This window comes from Pan troglodytes, chromosome 6 (genome assembly GCF_028858775.2).
Source record: "Pan troglodytes isolate AG18354 chromosome 6, NHGRI_mPanTro3-v2.0_pri, whole genome shotgun sequence".
NCBI classification, from domain to species: Eukaryota; Metazoa; Chordata; class Mammalia; order Primates; family Hominidae; genus Pan; species Pan troglodytes.
The window spans coordinates 16212129-16235608 of NC_072404.2; the positions used below are offsets into that span (position 1 = coordinate 16212129).

General features: G+C 35.2%; 1 long non-coding RNA gene across 2 annotated transcripts in view; it reads right to left on the minus strand.

Moving 5' to 3' along the window:
• Positions 1-261: 261 nt before the first annotated feature.
• LOC107975697 (uncharacterized) overlaps positions 262-23480 on the minus strand; it is a 424270-nt gene continuing 401051 nt past the window's right edge. For both annotated transcript variants that reach the window (XR_010158344.1, XR_010158343.1), the window contains one exon: positions 262-4305. This is a non-coding gene — a long non-coding RNA (uncharacterized LOC107975697). The remainder of the gene's footprint in view (positions 4306-23480) is intronic.

Consider the following 23480-nt stretch of genomic DNA (forward strand, 5'->3'; position numbering starts at 1 on the left):
GCGAGTCCCAGTTGAACATTCTAGTAACTTAAGTGGCACTGGAGAAAGCAAAAGAATCATAGAAAATAGAGAGGTGGCATTCATTTTTTCCAGTGGATCCAATGAACTTCAACAGTTTCAATAAATAGTATTTAAACATTTTTCATCTGGATAATATTTACATACAGACTTGGCATCCTATAAAATAACATTTAATTAAAATATCATTATTGGACACAATCCATACATTTTAAATCAAACAAAATATAAATCATTGCTGCTACACGTGTATGGTTCTGGGTACATGTAATAGCAATGAGCTGGGATAAAAGGTACCAGTTGCAAGAACATTGAGATAATAAATTTATTAACAAAAAGAAAAAAGATATCAGAATGTGTCATATGGTATAACAAACAGAAAGAGTAAATAAATATTTTACTACACACTGACCATCAAACCTATTATTAAGCTGTATTTAACCACATCCTCTTATGTTGTTATTTTTCAGGCACAGCAATTCTTTGGAATCCTATTTGATGTGCTGGCCTATAACATTTGACCACACTTACGGCACAAGTGTAAAATCAATTTTCTGTTCTCCCATTTATCTCTGTACTGATGTTAGTTGGCTCTCTAATGGAATGACTCTTCTGGAGAGGTAGTTATTTTACTCAGAGTGGCATTTCAGAAGGCTTAAATGGGCTGAAGAGATGGCATGTGACCTTTAGGAATATTTTTGTTCTACATTTCTTTGAAAAATAACTGTTTAACCCTGTGTATGTTATTACATCGCTGACGCCTCTTTTGTTCCTCTTCCTATTCACTGTAAGAAAGTTTGGCTTTCCTTATGTCAGAACAATGCTGGACACTTTAGTGCCTGTAAAATTTAATAATTGTGTCATTGTTGAAAGGAATTAAACAATGTGTATCATCCAACTTCCTGATAAAACTTTAAGTACAATATCATGTCCTTACTTTATGATAACCTTTTACATTGAATATACAAATATTAAATAAGCTACATAAAATGAACATCATTTTTAAATGTCTTATTTCAGCTCATCTACTTTTGAGGACTTGTCCATTTATTATGTTATTTTAAAAAATAAGACTTTTAGTTTTCTCTGTAGTTTAAAAGTTCATGTATTTTCACCTCTTTAAGAATTTATATTTTCTTTATCATATACATATCTATTTCATTTTATTTTCAATTGAATATTATTTATAAAATCTGAAGGCATAGTGTCTTACTCTAATTTACTTGTTTAGTTTTTTAAATTTTGAGATATTAAATATTAAATTTAGTAGTATTTTTCAGTTGGGTTTCTTTCTAACACATTAACTTTAAAAAAAAAAAAATCACTGTATACACTGACAAAAATTCTCTTCTAGCAGATGTAATCACTGAAGACTTTTATTTTCAGTACGAGCAATTACTCTTTCTAAATCCCACTTTATTACCCCAAAAGACAACTTTGAAAAAAAAAAAACTTCTTCATGTTGGGGAGGGAGTCTTAGTATCAAATGTTAAAATCAGGCAGCATAGATTTCAGTGTGTTCATTAGGAATAACAATAGCTTACTTCCATCTTTAAATGTGAATAACTCCTGATGACAGACGGCATGGGAAAGGTTCTTGACAATGGAAAAGCAAATGTATTTGTCAAATCTTTCTTTTGTGCTCTTTTAGGAAGGCCTCATATGTACTTTAAGGTCATGCTGCTTCTTTAGTAATAATGGCAAAATAGCCACATTATTATTTACTAAGCATACACTTTGTTCATTGAATACCCTTGTTTGTATTCTATATTTATTGATCACAAACCTACTTTACTAATCAATGGGAAGAGGTAACTCCTTTCCCTGGGGAGTTATTGGGACTCAGTATACCACAATATGGATGCTCTGCCTCTATCACCATCTCATCCCTGAGTCGAGACATTTCATACAGATGAAAGTTTACCAAAACCCTCAAGACTTCCCTGCATGAGAAAAAAAAATGAACCATGTGGGGAAACCTACTTCAGACAATGGAAAGGCAAGAGGTTGTTAACATAGGGACAGGCAGATAAACTTGTAGTCCTGTGTCCTGAATTTCTCCTTTCCCTTTGCCTACTTCTGATAAGATCAAACTCACTATCTTAAAACTTAGAGAATTTTACTTTGCTTTTAAGGGAGTCTTTTCAAGTGGTGACCAGTAGTGGGATCAATCCACTAAGACTAGCCACTAGTGGGAGATCATCCTAATGGTGGTAGTCATATTCAACAGATCGTCAAGGGTGGTAAACCCTAGGAACCCAGATTTGGGAATTGATGTTGGTCAAATATAGTGGTATATTTTATTATAGCAACGTTCAACATGAAAGATACATGTGAGAAAAAAAAAACATGCATTGCATTACTGAGATATTCTACTAATGGTTTGGGGTTTTTTGTTGTTGTTGGGTTTTGTTTTGTTTTGTTTGTATATACATTGTGAAACTGATTTTGTTTTCCTTGTTGTTTTTTTGTTTTGTTTTTTTTGTTTGTTTGTTTTTAGCATTTATCCTTTGCTTCCCTTCCCACCTTTATCCTGGCTCCTAAAGCAAAGCAGATTTCCATAGTCCCATTTCCTAAATGTGTGACCTAAAGTAATTTTTCATATTGTGTTGAAGCAAGAAATGACTATCTATACTGCAGCTTTTAGTTAAATTAAGACAATGGATTTGAAAATAACTCACTGATGCCTCTAATTCACCACCTGCCCCTATTCTGAGTCATGTTTGCGTTATTTGAGTATCAACTAAATTCTAAAGTCAATAGTTACTTAATGCTTTGAATGGCAAAACATGGACTCACTTCAAGTATCTTAGTTTTCATTTGTCTAGGTTATTTACAAATCAATACTATACAAGATAGTTTATAAAGTACTTGAGAAATTTCATTTATGAAATACTACTTTGACTTATCCAGGTTTTTCTGTAATCTTCAGATTTCTAGATGTCAGAGTTCTACAAAAGTGTTTCTAAATAGTTTTGCCCAATCACTAAGCAGAATAGTGCTCATAACTGCATTTGGAAGAAAAGAAGTACTTTGAGAACTGTAATAATAATTAACATGACTTTACTAAAAATCATCAGCATATTCATTCATGAAGGAACTGTAGTAACATTAAAATACAAATACTAAATATTAAACTTAAAGATTTTAAAATGTTCATGGCCAGGAAGCAAATATTTATAATACATTGCACTGCTGGTGTTAGAATATTATTAGGATTTAAAGTAGTTTTTTTGTTTGTTTGTTTTGATATATAGGGTCTTGCTCTGTCACCCAGGCTGAAGTGCAGTGGCACGATCTCAGCTCACTGCAACCTCCCCTCCTGGGCTCAAGTGATTCTTGTGCTTCAACCTCCTGAGTAGCTGGGATTACAGACGTGCACCACCACACCTGGCTAGTTTTTTTATTTCTAGTAGAGACGGGGTTTTGCCATGTTGCCAGGCCAGTCTCAAACTCCTGAGGTCAAGCAATCCACTCACCTCGGCCTCCTAACGTGCTGGGATTACAGGCGTGAGCCACAGCACCTGGCCAAATAGATTCTTATGATAACAATTTCACTTTACTACTTCTAATTAACACAAGTGTTTTCTTCAGGTTTTCAGCCATTTTACCTGGGGTCCATCTGAGTGAAAAGAGAATAGCACATGATGGATTCCATCATTTTGATGGTATTATTAGAAATGAGGACAGGGACACTGCCTGCTGCATTGAATGCTTCATTCTCAGCTCTCAGAAGAGTACCTCACACATAGCAAAACACTCTATTTTATCACAGTCACTAAATAACTTAACAAGAAATCTAAAATGAGCCACTAAGCCATGCCTTCTCTTTGGTAATAATGGTAAAAGATATTGGACAAATTAGGCTGTCTCTGATTCAACCTGATAGACAAATCGTGGCCTCATTTAAAGATTGCAGTTTTTTTCTTTATTCAAATTTTATTATATAAGACTTAGAATAAAGAACTGTTTTCAATTATAGAGAGTGCATGCGGAAAAAAAAATAAACCTCTGAGGACCAGTATCTTCTCCTCAGAATTATTTTATATACTACCCAAAACATTCCTCAGAGACATGCAAATACTTGTTAACAACTTGTCACACACTTTTATTTTGGAGCAATGCTTTTAAATATAAAAGGATCACAGATATTATCTGACCTACCTTTCTTTTTTTCCTTCTTTTTATAGTATTCTAAAATATGTGAAAACGTCATTTGGCCAAAGTTGTATTTCCCGTCTCATTTTTGTTTTTTATATAACGTAGCTCTCATGAAGCAAATAAGCCCTGCACAGAAAATGGAAAAGTGCTTATCAGTTTAACCAAAGCACAATCCTTGATCTGTAAAGTCAGAGACATATCTCTTTTCATTATAATACAGAGGAAGTCAAGCCTTTACATCACACGAAACTTGAGTTTCTGCTTGTGTAGTTGCTGGAAATCTAAGAAGTCAATGACAGAGCAATGCTCCCAGATATATTGAGCTTTGGATCGTTACACTAAACTTGTTTATTGTATCATTATAACCTCTTCACTTCTCGTGTTGCTCTTTGTTTTCTTTTTACAAAGAGTATTCAATTGAATCAGAAAGGTACTTATTAGATACCACATTTAAACTGCTTAGGAATCAAAGCAGTAGTTTAATATTCAAATATTTACATTTAGATGCAATAATATGAGCATTTAAGCCAAGCCAAATTTTCAAGGCCCTGATATACAATACTTTTATTAAAAGGCTATTGTTTTAGATGCCTTACAGTAAACTTCAAATATGTGCTGTGATATTTTCTATTTATTGGACCAAAAAAGCTTTTTGTAGTAGACAGAGTTAATATTCTAAATATTCTTTAAGTGTCTATGCTGTCATAAATCTCACAAAATGCTTTTTTACTAGAGCTTTCTAGTACAGGGAAAGACTCCAGTATTTGGAACGTCTCCATATGGAAGACACACACACACACACACACACACACACACACACACACACAGTATAAGGACAAATCAGACTGAAAGTGCAAAAGTAACTCCATGAGATTTTCCTATATTCCCTTAATTCACAAGGTGAAAAATTTGTTTTTGTAAGTTTTGAAGCAAGATGGGTAGGGAAAGAATGGTTGTTTCTCTGCATTTAGTCTTTGGAGCAAACATCAAAAGTTCAAAGGCAGCTGTATACAGGATAATACTTCGATGATTATATTCAGCACAAAATTTGTTTAGCGAACATAGGTTTGATAGGCTGAGTTTTTCAATTTTGCTGGATGGTTAACAAAGTTCTCCGAAGGGATTTTTTTTGTAAAAGGTAGAAAATATAAACTTGTCCCTTGGGGCTTCAGAAATAGATCACTTCACATTCATAGTTTTTAGGAAAGGGCACTTTTCACACTCTGATCTTTTGATGCATCAGAGGATGGTTAGAATTTTTTTCCTTAAAAAGGCTGCTATAATTATAATTTCACCTTTTAGCTTATGCACCTGGATTCTAATTTCTAAGCCTTCCTGTGTACACATTCTTAAGATAGAGATATAATTGATTTTTCTAGATGACTATCTAGTGTGGACCTGGGTTTTTCAGCCTTGTCGCTATTGACGTTTTGGGTCAGATAATTCTTTTCATGGGGTGCTGCCCTGTGCATTGCAAAAATGTTTATCAGCATACCTGGCCTCTACCCATTAGATGCCAGTAGCAATACCCCCACCTCAATTGTGACAACCAAAAATATCACTAGACAGGGCCAAAATTTCTAATAAATCATGGATTGAAGCAGATATCAGAAGACTATTTTTAACACTGATTGGCTGTGTAACATCAGATGGAATTTGGAGACATGACTCTGTTGGATGATGAATTAGAGTACATCTTCAAATGACCCAGATTTGTTTTATAGCTTTGCTATTAAATATATTGATTTGTTTTTATTAATTGTATTAATGTGTTCTTTGATGAAAGATACATGAGAACAAAATCAACTAATCAATTAATATATGGTCATACATTTTCAAGAGCACAACAAGGTACACAAAAACAAAAGATTATCTTTAATAGAGAACACAAAGGAACCATCAGATGTGGTATTGTCAGTATATCTTATTCTGAATTTTACCAACTCCTGTAGTTTGCTGTGCCCTACTTCGACATAACAACAAAAATCCAGCCCTATATTGTAGCCAAATAGAAATCTGTAAAAAGTCAGCTGGGTGCAGTGGCTCACACCTGTAATCCCAGCACTTTGGGAGGCCAAGGCAGATGGATCACCTGGGGACAGGAGTTCAAGAGCAGCCTGCCCAACATGGCAAAATTCTGTCTCTACTAAAAATACAAAAAATTAGCTGGGCATGGTGGTGGGCGCCTGTAATCCCAGATACTTGGGAGGCTGAGGCAGGAGAATCACTTGAACCCGGGAGGCGGAGGTTGCAGTGAGCCGAGATTGTGCCACTGCACTCTAGCCTGGGTGACAAGAGCAACACTCCGTCTCAGGGGGGAAAAAAAAAGAAATCTGTAAAAAGTCACAATCCTTTAAAACATCCCCAGGGATAAAGAGTTAGAAGAGTTAATGTACGAAATGCATCATTACTTCTCAACTTCCTTCAACACAAAGGAAAGCAGTTATTGGTTTACTGTATATATTTCAGTGTAGTGTAATAAATAAATGTACGTTATGCATATAATTTTAAACACAGTTGAATAAAGTAATTTTGTTTCTAAAGCAGCAAACAGAGATGTCTATCAATCAGTTTAAATACACTGTGTTTTAAACAACCCCGTTGAAGAATAAAGTATAAGAGAGTTAAACCGTTACTATGAATTTTACATGCTCTCCAGTGAGAACCTTCTGTGAACTGCTGCCACCTGTTGGTCATAGATTACAATACATCAGATCATGGCTCCAGCTGGTAGAGATTTTTCAGATACATTAAGAATATTTCTATTGTCATTGAACTTATCAATATTTATAAATATAATTTTTATCACTTGGAGTATAATCATACTTTCTGAACACAAATAGTATTTATTTATTGCACAGTTTTTATAAGGTTTAACTTGTAAAAAGTTGCTTCAAAAACTATTGATATTAAAATGGAGTCAAATCTTGCTTGCAGTTAGCTAGTTTCAAAAATCAGACAGCTAAGTGGTATAGTGGGTCACAAAATATTTTTACAACTGACATTTGAAATTCGTTAGTGGTTACTACACATCAGATCTTGTTAACTGGCACAACAGTGATAATACTGTTTGACTGAAGGAAATTGTCAAAACTAACAGCTTAGCTATGGAAAAAGATATAAGGATGTAAACAAATTAGAAACTCCAAAGCCAAATGTATCTATAAACAAGACTGAGGATCTATATGTTACCAGAAGAAAAGATCTTTCATATGAAAATAATAGAATAAACATTTTAGTGGGTTCCTTAAAAAGCTGACAAGATGTCAGGGTAACATCATTTGTAAGGAGAGCCCAAAGAAAGATGCTAAATGTCAAATGTCCCTTTGGATCTGTTTCCATCTCAGAACTAAAATATCTACCATAAAACTGTGAAATAATGTCAACCATTATAACAATACTGCTTTTAAAGTTAGACAGTTATTTATTCTATATGTACTTTCTAATTTTTTAAATTGACAGAAAAATTGTGTGTATTATTTTCATATATATAACATGATGTTTATATAGACATATATATGTATACATATATATATATATATACACACACACACATACACAAAAAAACACACCACACTGGGAAATGATGAAATCAAACTAGTGAACATATTCATCACCTCACCTTTTTTGTGTATGATGAGAATACTTAAAATCTATTCTGTTAGCAATTTTCAAGTACTGTATACAACATATTATTATTTACTATAACATTAACTATGGCAAAAAGCACAATTACTTTTGCACACACCTAATATAATCATCATTTCGTACAACAGATCTCCAGAACTTACCCCTCCTACCTAACTATAACTTTGTACCATCTGACCAACATCTCCCAATACTCCCTCCTACCCCCAAACCTCTGATAATCACTATTCTACTTTCTGCTTCTATGAATTTAACATTTTAGATTCTACATATAAGTGAGTCATATAATATTTGTCTTACTGTGTCCGGCTTATTTCACTTAGCGTAATGTCCTCTAAATTTATCCATATCATCACAAATGATAGGATTTCATTCTTTTTAGAGGCTGAGTAGTATTCTATTGTATATATATACCAATTTTCTGTATTTATTCATTACTTGATGGACACTTAAGTTGTTTTCCTATCTTGGCTATTGTGAATAATGCTTCACTAAATATGGGAGTGTGGATGTGTCTCTGACACACTGATTTCAATTCCTTTGGCTATATACCCAGAGATGGAATTGCTACCCAAAACAATCTACAGATTCAATGCAAGCCCTATGAAAATATCAGTGACATGTTTCATAGAAACAGAAAAAATAACTCTAAAATTCAAATGGAGCCACAAAAAACTCTGAAAGAAATCTTGAGCAAAACGAACAAGGCTGGAGGCATTCTACTTACCTGATCTCAAAATCTACAGAGCTATAATCAAACAACATGATAATGACATAAAAACAGATATATAGAGCAATGTCACAAAATTGAGCCCAGAAATAAATCCATGCACTTATAGCCAACTGATTTTTGACACAGGTGCCAAGAACATACAATGGAGAAAGGACAGCCTCTTCAGCAAATGGTGTCAGAAAAACTGGATATTCACATGCAGGAGAATAAAATTACACTTGTATCTCATGTGATATATGAAAATCAACTCAAAATGGATTAAACACTTGAATTTAAGACTTGAAGCTACAAAACAACTAGAAAGAAACATGGGGAAATCGCCACAACATTGATATGGCCAGTAATTTCTTATATAAAACTCAAAAACCACAGGCAACAAAAGCAAAAATAGATAAATGTGGTTACATCAAACTAAAAGGCTTTTGCAAAACAATGGAAACAATAAATAGAATGAAAACACAACCTAAAGAATGGGGGAAAAGATTTACAAATTGTAAACTGATAAGGGGTTAATATTCAAAATATATAAGGAACTCAAATAACTCTATAGAAAAAAAATGGACAAGGGACCTGAATAGACATTTTTCAAAAAATATACAAATGGGCAACAGGTATATGAAAAAATGCTCAACATATTATCTGACAACTGTTAGAATGGTTATTACCAAAAAGATGAAATATAACAAATGTAGAGGATATGTGGAAAAGGGAACCCTAATATACTGTTGGTGGGAATGTAAATTAGTACAGCCATTATAGAAAACAGTATGGAGGTTTCTAAAAAATTGAAAATAGAACTACCATGAAATCCACTATAAATACATATTTTTAAGCAAACGCTTTGCATTCTAGGTAGGTACTCTGTTAGGTACGAGGGTCTTTCTTAAAGTAACAAATACCAAAAAGGCACTTCTCTTGTTTAAAAAAGGTACTTATCCAAATGCCTTTTCATTTCAATTGCTGATGATTCTCATGAAAGCAGTTTCCCTTTCTCAATAAAATAAGTGACAATTGGAAGAATTGTGAAAAAACTGGAACCCTGTGACTTACCTTGCTATGGTTAAGGGATGCAGATAGAAATGGAAAGAGTATCAAAAATTAGCACCATCCAGAGAGGTAGAGTGGTGAAAAGTGTGAAAATTCATGAGAAACCTAGCTCTTAATGATTTAACCACTCATAAGCTGGAAACTTGCTCAAGTCTCTTAACATTTTAGGCACTGTTTTCTCTTTGTTACATATCAAGAGGATTACACAAGGGGAGACTAGATGCACACATACTTCAGTTTCTTTAAAACTATAATATTCCACTAGTCTAATCAATTATTAATCATAACTTCATTTTTTAAGAAGTAGTATGATCCATTGTGACTTTCCTGGTAGAGCTTGACAGGGGAAACATAAAGCATCCTGATTTTCTATCAGCCCTCACATCCCCACGGGATCTGCTGAGTTATGAGTGTTCAGTGCTCCTACCCTCACTTTCCAGCCTGAATCAGCTGTAAAGATATTTCTTTCTCTGGGAACACCCAAGGCCTTATGGTCAGAGTAGGAGGTCCAAATGTAGTATATGTCATCAAACATAATGCTTCCTTGTTAGAAAAGGGAGATGCAAGATATAGCAACTAATAGTCACTAACTTTATGGGGACTGTCTAAACTTGTTCCTGACAACTAGATCTTTAGAAGCTACCTGACCTTGTCACATGTATGACGTCTGTCTTCTGACATCAAATGTTGCTATGAGAGAATCTGAGTTCAGTCCAAGTTTTGTCTTCCATGTGAGTGATTTATATTTATGGTATGAATGTCCACAGTATTTTTCTTTATTATTGAAGCCCACTAATTTTAACACTGAATGTCTTGATACTAATCGCTGTGTATCAATTTTTCCTGGGTTGTTCTAACATGAAGATTTGCAACTTTGTTTCAGGAACATATATTATACATTTGAGTATTTATTTATCTTCTATTTATTTTAGTTTCTTATTAAAATGCTAATTATAAAATCAATATCTACAATCTTTCAGTTATTTTTATGTTGCTCAAAAGCACATAATTACCATATGTTGTTTTGTGTAATTTTTTTAAAACTCTTTCCTGTCCTTAACTGTGTTTGGAACATGTTAACATGTCCCATGTTAGAACCAAGGCTAAGATATGCTCATTGAGATTATGGGTCTTCACTTCTGCTATCAGCTGCAGCATGAAGAGAGAGAAAATAATGGAACTCTTACAATACAGCTTCCCTAGGACAGTTTCCAAAAGGAATCTACTTCTTAGCCTTAAAACCTCCAACAATTTATTTGATTCTTTGATCTTGTTTTGTCTCAGTTCTCTAGACATTTCCTCAATATGTGTAGTTATCTGACATAAAAAATTAAAGTGAAAGATTAACAAATTTGAGAAAAAATGATAAACAAATATGGACAGGAGCTGGGGTCTTTAAACAATTATGTCTTTTTCTATTGATGACTGGCTCAACCGCAAGGTATAGAAGACTGACTTTAGAACATTAATCTCAAAAGGTCAGTGTCTTAAATGTAGATCTTTCTTTCAAAGAAGACTCTCTAGTCAGTTTCAGGCCTAGAACTGCAGCAGAGACAAAAAATAAAAATAAAAAAGTCCAAGAATGTCCAAGTCATTAAATAAGCTCACATTCTAACAAACAATAGTCAAGGAAGAAAACAAATACAGTGTGTTAGTCACTTAACCTCTGGTAATAAGTCATAAAGAAAACAAAATGGGAAAATATGATTGGAGGATGAAATGAAGGACACTAAGATTAAAATGTTGAGAAGCAGGCATTTGAAAATGTAAGGAAGCAGCCCCCAAGCACAGAATATAGTAAATGCAAACACTCTTGGATAGGAAGAGGCTGAGGACGCAGAGAGTCAGTGCAGGTATGGCACTAGAGAAGGGCAAGTGTATAGAAGATGCGATCACAGAACATGAAAGTCAGATCATGTAGAGGAGAGGGGAGGGGTGGGAGAGATTGACTTGTGTTCTAATTGCAATGAAGCCATGGAAGTGTTTCAACCAGCGAATGATTATGATCTAACTTACGCTTTAAAAGATCACTGTGGCTGCTAAGGGGAGAATGAGAAGGAAGAAGAGGATTACAGAGATTAGTTAGACAACAGAACTAATGATGACTAAAGAATGAAGTTGCAGAGATGCAGATGGTAAGGAGTAATCGGATCCAAAATACATTTTCGAGGTAGAGCCAATGGCACTCTCTAATGACGTTGATTTGGAGTGATTTTGGAAATGAATGATATTTTCCTACATTCCTCACAGGCAAAATAGTGCTAATATTTTTGTCAATTTATCATGATTGAGACTATAATATCTATGGGAAACTGGAATTTCATAAGTAGAAATCTTTAACTATAAAGTGTGATCTTTAAGATAAGATTAGCTTCAAGTTTTCAGAATACGATTCTAATCACTTAACACTACTAGCATGAGTTCCAATTAAAATCTGCAAATGCCTTTTGAAATACACAATACTTTAGATTTAGCCTCCATACAACAATCTATTACAATTCACTACTGATGCTAGGAAATCATTTATTTCTACAGAAATGTTTATAAAATTACCCAACACAAGAAGCAATCACCCTTTCATACTGATGTTTGTAAATGCTTCACCCTTAGGGTTATGTTTTTATTTTTGCTTTTTTTGTTCATTCATTTCTGTATCAAATATTTATTGATTACCTCCAATGTGGCAGGCAAGGTGATAGTACCTCAGGATAAAAATGAAATAAGGTAGTTCCATCAGCAATAAAAGACATTGTCCCTGCATCAGGACGCTTATGATCTAGCGAAAGAAAGGTATTCACACACATGCACATGAGTATACAGACATACACAGACACTTGATAATTATGAAGCCCTAGTGACTTTTGTTTCAACAACTTTCAAAAGTTATTTGTTAAACATATTCAGTACTAGCATATCAAAAAATGAAAAGGCTTTTGAATCATGTAATGTGTAGAACATTAATCTGTTATTATATACCACAGATATACCATTTAATAATATGTACATATATTTTATTACTGATTTTAAAATAAATAATTTCATTAGCCAAATCCTACTAGAAAAACTTTTGGTAATTTTCTTGCAGGGTCAAAATAATTTTTTATATGCTAATCCACCTAGGTGACAGGGAAAATGTTTATGATGAAACATAAATCTAAAATGCTTTAAGATGAAAAATGTATCCCTTGAGCAATTAAAACAGACAATTTTTTAAAACTAGTTAGGCTTCAAAACTGATTAGATTTTTTTCACATTTTGTGATCTTTCCAAAATAAGCTCCTTTATTTCCAATGGAAAGAAGAAAAACATGTAAATGTTAAAAAACTATTAAAAGAAAAAACGTCTTTCTCTTAAAGTTGACTTTAATTTTAGCATGTTGCCTGCTGTACTGTACATTTCATTGAACATAAAAGCTTAGCAAAGACAGGTTTCAAAGTTCCTAACTCAAACTTTCATAAGAAATTAAATATTAGAGGAAAAATAAATGAAAATTAAACAATTACATGCCCCCATGGTAAAAAAAAAAAAAAAAAAATTAGGAGAGATATGTAGAAACAGTTTTACATATGCATCCACTGACCTTCTAGTACTTCAACACTTAGGATTTGAGTTTACAGTGAGTCAGGAGGGTAAAAATGTTTATGGGGATAACTGCTTCACCCATAAAGTAATTTAGATAGAGTATATATTTGCATATACAGTCTCAATCCTTCCAAAAAGCAGTATCATTTCCTAATACAAAGGACAGTAGTACATGTCAGGGTACAACTGGGAAAGAATTTCACCCAGGACCTTGAAAGCACAAGTGTAGACAAATAAATCTGTCAGTGTCAACAAATTACTCACAAAACCTATCCTCAGGAGCAGTGTTTGTACTCTCACTCAGTCACGCTGATACCATGGAATCTGTTCACCATCGACAGAGAAGAGGCAGACCCTGCCAGAATAGCACAAATATTGACTGAGTGCATATCCTCAGACACCCATCTTCACAGAAATGTTTCACCTGGGGTCTGCCTCCCAGGTCCTATCCTCCCTCCCTGTGACACCTTGCTCCTCACATCCTCCCCGAGGGCACTTTTTGTTGATAGAATCCTGACAAATACCTGTCTGAAATATCATAAAGCCATTGAAAGCTCAATTAATTTCACTTACAATAGAAATAATATCTAGACGTCATTCAAATCCAGTTTGATAGGTGCATGACATGGAATCAATAAAAAGCCTGTGGAACGCTTTTAGTAGCGTTTCACTCACATGAGATGCTCAACTTCAAAGATGGCTTATGTAAGTTGAAAAATGCAGCCCCCTTTCTCAATTCCTACATCCATAAGAAAAATACTTGCTTTTCTCCTAATTTTCTCCATGTTCTATTTTTTCTTAATATCCTCTAAATTGTCCAACAATTTTCAAAATACACCATACAGTATAGTGAATTAGAGTTGCCTCCTTCCTAGTCTATAGTGGATCCTGGAAAGGGACAAGAGAATGCACAGAGATTCGTCGTTTGGTGGTAATACATTCTTACAGAGTCTCCAATATTATGTCATTATATCAGTAAGGTTACTTTTTCTCTAGACTAAAGATGGATTAAACCAGTTATAACTCAATTGCTATGTACCTAATGGGTGAAGAGGTCTGCTATTTCTCAGAGAGAGTTTATAGAGGTGAAGAAGAAAGTTTTCCACTTCCCTTTTACCTATTTTGTCACTGTTTTATTTTTTCCAACCCTACCCTCTCTAACATCTGAAATATGCTCTCTGAATCATAGGATATGAAGACAAGTGCATAAAACATTTTTGATGGCACCAGATCTTTTTACTGGACACTCCTGAGAAAATAACAAAAAAAAGCAGAATTAATAAAACTACTTGTATATAAAAATTATGATATATTATCCAGGTCATTAAATAGGAAAAATTCTCTTTCACTATGTCTTCAAGTTGGTTTGGGCAAACTCCTTCATCGATACAGAGGGCTACACCACAGGATCTCTGTCAATTCTTCTCAGTTCCATAATTCTCTTTCTGGGAGAGATGAAATGCAAACACACAAAGATAGTAGTTATACATTTAGGGAAAATAAAATGACCTAATTTGTTAAAAATATGTTCATTGCAGTAGGTTCTTGAGAGTGTTTTTGAAAGTATTATACAGAAATAATTTTTCTTATTACGTGTTGACTCCAAATTATATATGCCATTAAGACAAATGGTGCTCATTGCATTCAAAACGGCTATAATGCTCATTTTCATCTCTCACAGAATCTTGTACACTGTGTAATTTTATATTTTCTATATACTAGGAAATAAAAAGCCAGGTTCTGCCCAATTCCAAACTAACTCTCTGGTTATAAATTGGGAGTTTAAGTGGCCCCTCAATCTTTCTAAATAGTAATATAACATTTTACATAATTTGAAGAGTGAAAAAGCAATGAGAAGAATAAACTGTGATATCTGACTTGTAAGGTCCTGTAGAAACTTTAATTTATTAAAGAATAATTTATTTGGTGTGCATTCTGTGCAAGGCAGTGTGATAACCAGTAATGATACAAAGATAAACTTACAGGTTGCCAGAAGATGAATTTTAAGAGGTACTTAATATTTACAGAGTACCTTTGAGTGGCAGGCAGTTTATAAACATCTTCTCATTTAATCAGCACAGCAATCTATGAGCTGGTTTTATAGGACACAGAGAAAAAGCATCAGAGAGATCTCTGTTTTGATTCTCTATTTACTACACAATTATGGTAAGTAGTTCACAATGATTTAATGGTTAGAAATTATCAGAATTTTCCTTGCTTATTTGCCGCATTATCATATTTAGATTCACAGGAACGAATACAGCCAACTATACTTAGAATCATGGAACTAGGAAGAAATTTCCTTGTTCAAGTAAAATTAAGTTCAACTGAAAATAAGAGAACATCTTATAATAATAGTGGCTTGAAGTTAGAAATTTATTCTTCTTTCAAGCAAAGAAAATCTGCAGGAAGACAACTTAGCATCAATATGAATGTTGCAGCATGAAGTTTTCAGGGTCATGACTCCTTTCATCTCACTGGTTTGCCATTCTTAGGTGTAGTGGTTCTACACTGGATTCTTCTTTGTAATTCTACACTACTCCCAGTGCTCCTGCCATCACATCTACATTCAAGGAAGCATGGTGAAAGAAGCAGTGAAGAAGGGCTCAGTCTCTGTCTTTAAAAACTTCCTGGAATTTACTCCTAAAACTACTGCTGATATCTCATTTGCCACATGAAAACATGTCCAAATCTTGCTACAAAGCTGAGAAACGTAATCGTTGGCTGTGGCAATGTGCTCAGCTAATAGCCTTATTCAGGAAGAAAAGGAGAATAGGTATGAGGAGGCAACAAAAAGTGCTACATGCTCAGAAGGAAAAAAAAAAACACCTATATTCTGTCTTTCATAGACAGTAGAAAAAGTTCTATCTTTTTAATAGACGAGGACACACAAATCTCACAATCCAAGCACTTGACATTAATTTTCATTGTATCTAAGGGTTGAAAGTCAAAATATTATGAACTATTGTGAATATGCCCAACCAAACAGATCAAATCTTCTGACATATCACAATGAATGCCAGCTATAAACAACCAGCATGGCTGTACTGGTACACACCAGGACAACAGAAACTCTGGATGCTTCCTTTTTTATCTAATGCCAGAGGTTTATATTTAAATTAAAAAGAGGAAGTTGTGATGGTGTTCCAGTGTGTTAGCCCAAGTTGTGTGACTCAGCCTAGCCACACAATTTGGGAAAGCTAGAGATTGCTAGAGGGTTTGGTAGGGCCAGGGGTCTTTTGTGTAAAGAAATTGGGTGGTTTCTTGGATGAAAAAATTATGTCATCTAGTAGCCGACAGCTAGCTCTCTATACTAAGAGGAACAAAGGCCCCTCTTTTGCCCCTACTCCTTACTCCGAGATACTACACAGAGGGAAGTTTATATCAATGGGAGGAAGTATCAAGGCATTAAATCTGACATGGATGGGACTTATGTATTTTGGGAGGGAGCTATCTGGCCCATTGAGATGCTTTGATATTGTTTCCACAGGAAGAATTTATCATAAGCCTTGAGAGAGGAAATAAAATAAAAGCTTTGCCACTAGACTTTCTTTCAAAACTAGGGCACATAAGGCAGTAATACTTTGTAGCAAAATGCAGATGAAGAGGCAGCATTTTGCACTGGCCTATGAATTCTCTAGCTTCTGGAGAAGCTCATGCAGCATTACTGCATTTTGGGGCAACCAAAGGAAAAGACGAATTAGTTTGAAAAAAATAACTCATGTCGAAGGCTATTGTCTGAGTTAGAAGCTGAAGCCACCAGCCTTCCCAAAGCAGATAAGCTGAGCTTCCTGAGCAATGGGTAGGCCTCATTCACCAATCTCATTCCAAATTCTGAAAAACTTTCATTATTAGGATTGTCAGACAAGTTCCTGTTTCTGTTGACTTATTTTTGTGTAAATAAATCTCAGTTTCCAATTGAAAAAAAAAATGGCAGTGTACTGGCTGCATGGGCTGTAGGTAGATTTTCCAGATGACTGTGACAGCAGAGATCCATTAGAATGGGGCAATACTTCTCCTTTCAGGACCAGGAATCCAAGAATCACATGGATGAAAATAAAGGAAAACAGCAATGTTAAAGACAATATCCAGGGATCCCACTTACAGCCAGGGATACTTTTCTTTGGGGCTCCCTAAGACAACCCTTGGATTCAATGATTTGTTAGAAGGACACTGAATTTTTATTATATTTGTGGGTACATAACAGGTGTATATATTAATGGGGTACATGAGACGTTTTGATACAGGCATGCAATTGGAAATAATAACATTATGGACAATGGAGTATCCATCTCTTCAATCATTTATCCTTTGAGTTACAAACAATCCAATTACGCTCTTTATTTTAAAATGTACAAGTAAGTTATTATTGACTATAGTCACTCTGTTGTTCTATCAAATAGTAGCTCTTATTTATTTTTTCTGTTTTGGTACCCATTAACCGTCCCCACCTCCCTTCAAGCTTCCCACTACCCTTCCCAGCCTCTGGTAACCATTCTTCTACTGTCTATGTCCATGAGTTCAATCGTTTTGACTTTTAGATCCCACAAATCAGTGGGAACATGCAATGTTTGTCTTTCTGTGACTTATTTCACTTCACATAGTGATCTCCAGTGCCAACCATGTTGTTGCAAATAACTGGATCTCATTCTTTTTATGGCTGAATAGTACTCTGTTGTTTATATGTATCACGTTTTCTTTATCCATTCATCTGTTGACAGACACATGGGTTGCTTCCAAATCTTAACTATTGTATTTTTCTATTTCTGTGAAGGATGTCATTGATACTTTGACAGGGATTGCACTAACTCTATAGCTTGCTTTGGGTAGCATGGGCATTGAAGCAATATTGATTCTTCCAATCCATGAACATGGAATATTTTTCCATTTTTTTGGTGTCCTCTTTAATTTTTTTATTAATGTTTTATAGTTTTCATTATAGAGATTTTGGTTAATTCCTAGATATTTAATTTTACTTGTGGCTATTGTAAATGGGATTACTTTTTTATTATTTTTCAGATGGTTCACCGTTGGCATACAGAAATGCTACTGATTTTTGTATGTTGATTTTATATCCTGCAACTTTACTGAATTTGTTCATCAATTTTTTGGTGAAGTCTTTAGATTTTCCAAATATAAGATTATATCATTTGCAAACAAGGGTAACTTTACTTCTTCCTTTCCAATTTGGATGCCCTTTATAACCTTCTCTTGTCTAACGGCTCTAGCTAGGATGAATATGGTGAATAATACTGGTGGGAGTGGGCATCCTTTTCCTGTTTCAAATCTTAAAGGAAAGGCTTTCAGTTTTTCCCCATTCAGTATGATACTAGCTGTGGATCTGTCATAAATGACTTTTATTATGTTGAAGTATATTCCTCCTATCCCCAGTTTTTAAAGGGTTTTTATTATGAAGGAATATTTAATTTTATTATGAAGGGATATTTAATCTTATCAAATGCTTTTTCACCATCAATTGAAATGATCATATGTATTTTATCCTTCATTCTGATGAATGATGAATTACATTGATTAACAGACTTCGGTATGTTGAATCATCCTCACAACCCAGGGATGAGTCCCACTTAGTCATGATGAATGATTGTTCTAATGTATTGTTGAATTCAGTTTTCTAGTATTTTGCTGAGGATATTTGCATCAATATTCATCAGAGATAACGACCTGTAGCTTTCTTTTATTGATGTTACTGCTTTTTCTTGTTTCTATTTGCATGGAATACATTTTTTCATCCCTCTATTTTCAGTTTATGTGTGTCTTCACAGGTTAAATGTGTTTCGTGTAGGAAACAGACCAATGAATCTTGTTTAGTGATCCATTTAGCCAGTCTATGTCTTTTGATTGGAGCGTTTAGTCCATTTACATTCAATGCTATTGTTAAGTAAGGACTTACTGCTGCCATTTTGTTATTTGTTTTATGGTTGTTTCATGATCTTCTCTTCTTTCTTTCCTTCCTGCCTTCCTTTAGTGGAAGTGATTTAGTTTCTTGCTTTTTGTTTTTTGTGTATCCTTTGTATGTTCTTTGATGTGAGGTTAACATGAGGCTTGCAAATAACCCATTATTTTAACCTGATAACAACTTAACACTATTTGCATAAACTAACATCAAGAAGAAAACTAATAAAAATTCTAAACCTTAACTTGTCCCCTTGCTTTTTAACTCTGTCATTTCTATCTTATGGTACTGACTATAAAAAGCTGTTGTAGTTATTATTTTTGATTGGTTCATTGTTTAGTCTTTCTACTTTAAGAATAGGTTACATACCACAGTTACGATGATATAATATTCTGTGTTTTTCTTTGTAGTTGCTATTACCAGTGAGTTTTGTATCTTCAGGTGATTATTTATTGCTTCTTAACATCCCTTTCTCTGATTAAAGTACTTCCTTTAGCATTTCTTAAAGGACAAGTCTTAATATTGATGAAATCCCTCAGCTTTTATTTGTCTGGGAAAGTCTTTATGTCTCCTTCATGTTTAAGTGATATTTTCACTGGATATACTATTCTAGAGTAAGAGTTTTTTTTTTTTCCTTCAGCACTTTGAATATGTCATGCCACTCTCTCCTGGCCTGTAAGGTTTCCACTGAGAAGTCTGCTGCCAGATGTATTGGAGCGCCACTGTACGTTTTTTCTTTTATTTTGCCCCTTTTAGGATCCTTTCTTTATCTTGACCTTTGGGAGTTTGATTATTAAATGCTTTGATATAGTCTTCTTTGGGTTAAATCTGCTTGGTGTCCTATAATCTTCTTGTACTTGGATATTAATATTTTTCTCTAGGTTTGGGAAGTTTTCTGATATTATCTCTTTGAATAAACTTTCTACCCCTATCTCTTTCTCTACCTCCTCTTTAAGACCAGTAACTCTTAGATTTTCACTTTGCAGGCTATTTTCTAGATCCTATAGCCAGGCTTCATTGCTTTTTATTCCTTTTCTTTGGTCTCCTCTTTGTATTTTCAAATAGCCTATCTTCAGGTTCACTAAGTGATTTCTTCTGCTTAATCAGTTCTGCTACTGAGAGGCTCTGATGCATTCTTCAGTACGCCAATTGCATTTTTCAGCTCCAGAATTTCTGCTTGATTCTTTTTAATTATTTCAATCTCTTTGTTAAATTTGCCTGATAGAATTCTGAATTCCTTCTCTGTGTTACCTTGAATTTCTCTGAGTTTCCTCAACACAGCTTGTTGTGAATGCTGCCTAGCCTTGGACTCATCCTTCAGGACTATGAGCTTCCTTTCTGGCCCAGGGAAGGTCCAGAAATGCCATCCAAGAGCCAAGTCCTGGAATCAGAGACCTCAAGAGCCCACTTGGTGCTCTATCCCACTGTGACTGTACTGGTACCTAAGGTGCAAGACAAAGTCCCGTTTACTTTTTCCTCTGCTTTTCTCAAGCAGAAGACGTTTTGCCCCATAGCCATTACAGCTGGTAATGTGCTGAGTCCCACCTGAAGCCAGCAAGTCTCAGAGGTTTACCCAAGGCACTCAGTGTAGTACCTGGGTATCACTACTTGTTATTCAGAGCCCAAGGCCTCTTTAGTTAGTAGGTGATGAATGCTGCAAGGATGGAGTCCTTTCCTTCAAGGCAGGAAATTACCTTCTGGACAAGGATGTGTCTAGAAATCTCATCTGGGAGCTAGAGCCTGGAACAGAACCTTACAACTCTGACCAGTACCTGATCCTGCTGTGGCTGAGCTGGTATCCTGGATGTAAGACAAAGTCCTCTCCACAATTCCCTCTCCTCTCCTCAGGCAGGAAGAGTCTCTTTCAGAATCACAAGCTGTGCAGCATGGGATTAAGGGAGGGATGATACCAGCACTCTCTTGGCTGCTCCAGCTGGTGTCTCAGTAGGTCACGTGCTCCCCCCAAACCCCCTCCCAGTCCACTGTCTCTGGGCCTAGTTTAGCCCTAGAACTTGCCTAAAAGTTGCAGACCTTATGGCCTAGACTGCCTTTTAAATTTATTTGAGACACAGAGTGCTGTAGCCCTCAGTGGTGAGCTTTGCACGCACTCAAGTTTCGACCACTGGGACTGTCAATGCCCCTCTGGCTAGGGCTGGTTCAAATGCTCTCTCCATGGGTGAGCATCAGCTGAGTTTGGTCCAGTTTTCCTTTCTGCTCTAACAGGAAAGCACTGAGTTTAATGCCTCACAACTGCTGTGTTCTCACCCCAGCACCCAGAGACACTCTTCACACCATGCCCATCAGTGGGATTGGGGGGGTGGAGGGGTGGCATAGGTGATTTACAACTGTTTTTTCCATCCCTTCAGTGCCTCTTTCAGCAACGTGAAGTTAAAGCCACGTACTATGAGTGCTCACCTAATTTTTTGTTCTATGAAAGTGTTTTTTTCCGTGTAGATAGCTGTTATTAACTTGGTGTCCTTGCCAGGCGGGAGATGGGTACAAGGTGGAGCTTCCTATTCTGCCATTTTGACACATAGAATTTTAAAAAGAGCTTATAGTGACAGATATGGCTTATTATAGTGGAAATACACAAATTTAAATCACACCAAAAGCATATCAGGCAAAGTCCAGGAGAAACTAGGTGCAAGCTCCCAGTTATCTTCTGTCAGTGGAGTCATGCCTACACAATTCAACTCTTCTTTAAGAAATGTTATAGCACACATAAAGTATTACTAATCAGGGAGGCTCCGCTGAGGCTTGGTGTCCAGGATCTTTAATGGGACTTGGTCACATAGCCATAGCTGACCACTCTCATGGCTTACTTTAGACTTCAGACCCACCTGGAGGTCAAAAAGTCAAGCTCATCTATACGATCCAAGGCCCCCAAAATCACATTTTAGTAATAGAGTATCTGGCATGGGCCAAGGCCTCAGGTAAGCAAATACACTCCTATCAGGCAGAAGGTCAACTTGCTGAGTTAATCCTTTATTGCCACAGGTGGAAAATGAATTAGTTTGTTGTTTATGAGATTCTAAAGAATTTTTTACTTGCTTTAATTACTTCATTTTACTAGGGACTGAAATGCTGAAAAATTCCTATGTACACAATCTAGAATTTTATTTGAAAAAAATTATAAATTATATAGTTTGATCCCTTACTTTAAAAATGAGAAAATTAAAATTCAGAAATAGTGATTTGTTTATGCACTCTAACTTCAAGCCTGCTGGCATTTAACCTGCTGCTCTTTAAACATATTAATTTAAAAATCAGCTCTAATGATTTTTCCTTATTTTACATGGAAATAGAGAATACTTATTTAATGCAAGTGTACACATAAGAGAAAATCCAGATTCATAAAGCCTTTGATTGAATTTATATTTATCTAACTTTGTTAATTTTTTTAAGTAAACTTCAATTTTTTAATTATTCTATTGGAAACCCTTTAACAATAATAACCAAAATTCTAATCCAGGCTATATGTGTCCCTGAACAACCATGATGTATTTTGGCATTTAAATGTTCTCACTGCTTTCTTCTTCTGGTGCCCAAATTTGTATCAAAGCTGACCATCTCATTAGACCTGAAGATTTAGGTGTTTTTTTAATTGTTATTTTTTAAGTTCTGCGATTCATCTGAGGAAGGAAGCAGAAAGAATACAATGGTCTCTCACCTGCTCCCTCCCTGGTGTCCTTGGTCTGCCTTAGACAGGCTTCCACCTGAGGATATATGCGTTGTGCTCTGCACAAAAGTGCTCAGAAGAGAATATGGTCTGGCTGACATCCAGACCATATTCTTTTTGCCCAGCCAGTGGCTGCCCAGGAATATATCCAATGAGAGGGCTGCCTCTTTTCAGTTCTCACCAAGGTCCTACATGGCCAGCTGCAGCCTTGGCCTTAGAAGCTGTTTGTCATCATCAAGGTGGCATTGGGGTTTCTGCTCCCATATTGGATATTTTAATAGATTTATAGGAGTCTCTAAATTTTTTTGAAGCTGCCCCCTTCTCAGTAAAATCAAAAAGTTATCAGCACTCTAGATATATACAGTAGCTTTTTAATGTTATATTCATGTTTTAACAAATGAATCTATTATATATTGTAAAACATGATAATATAACATAATATCAATATAATAATATAAATGATAAACTTAAAAAAGAGTGGTAGTTCTTATCTATTTTTCCCAGCCCCCAGTGGAAACTCGTGTCTAATCATTGAAAAATACATCCCCACTTTGGATACTACTGTTCTAGAAAATGAATCTTGGTTCTAAAAATTGTTTAAACATATACCCACACTCCTCTGAACTATTTATCCCCCTGGGATGAAAGTCTGCCCAGCTGAATCATCTCCATTGAATGCACCCAGACAGCTGCAGCTC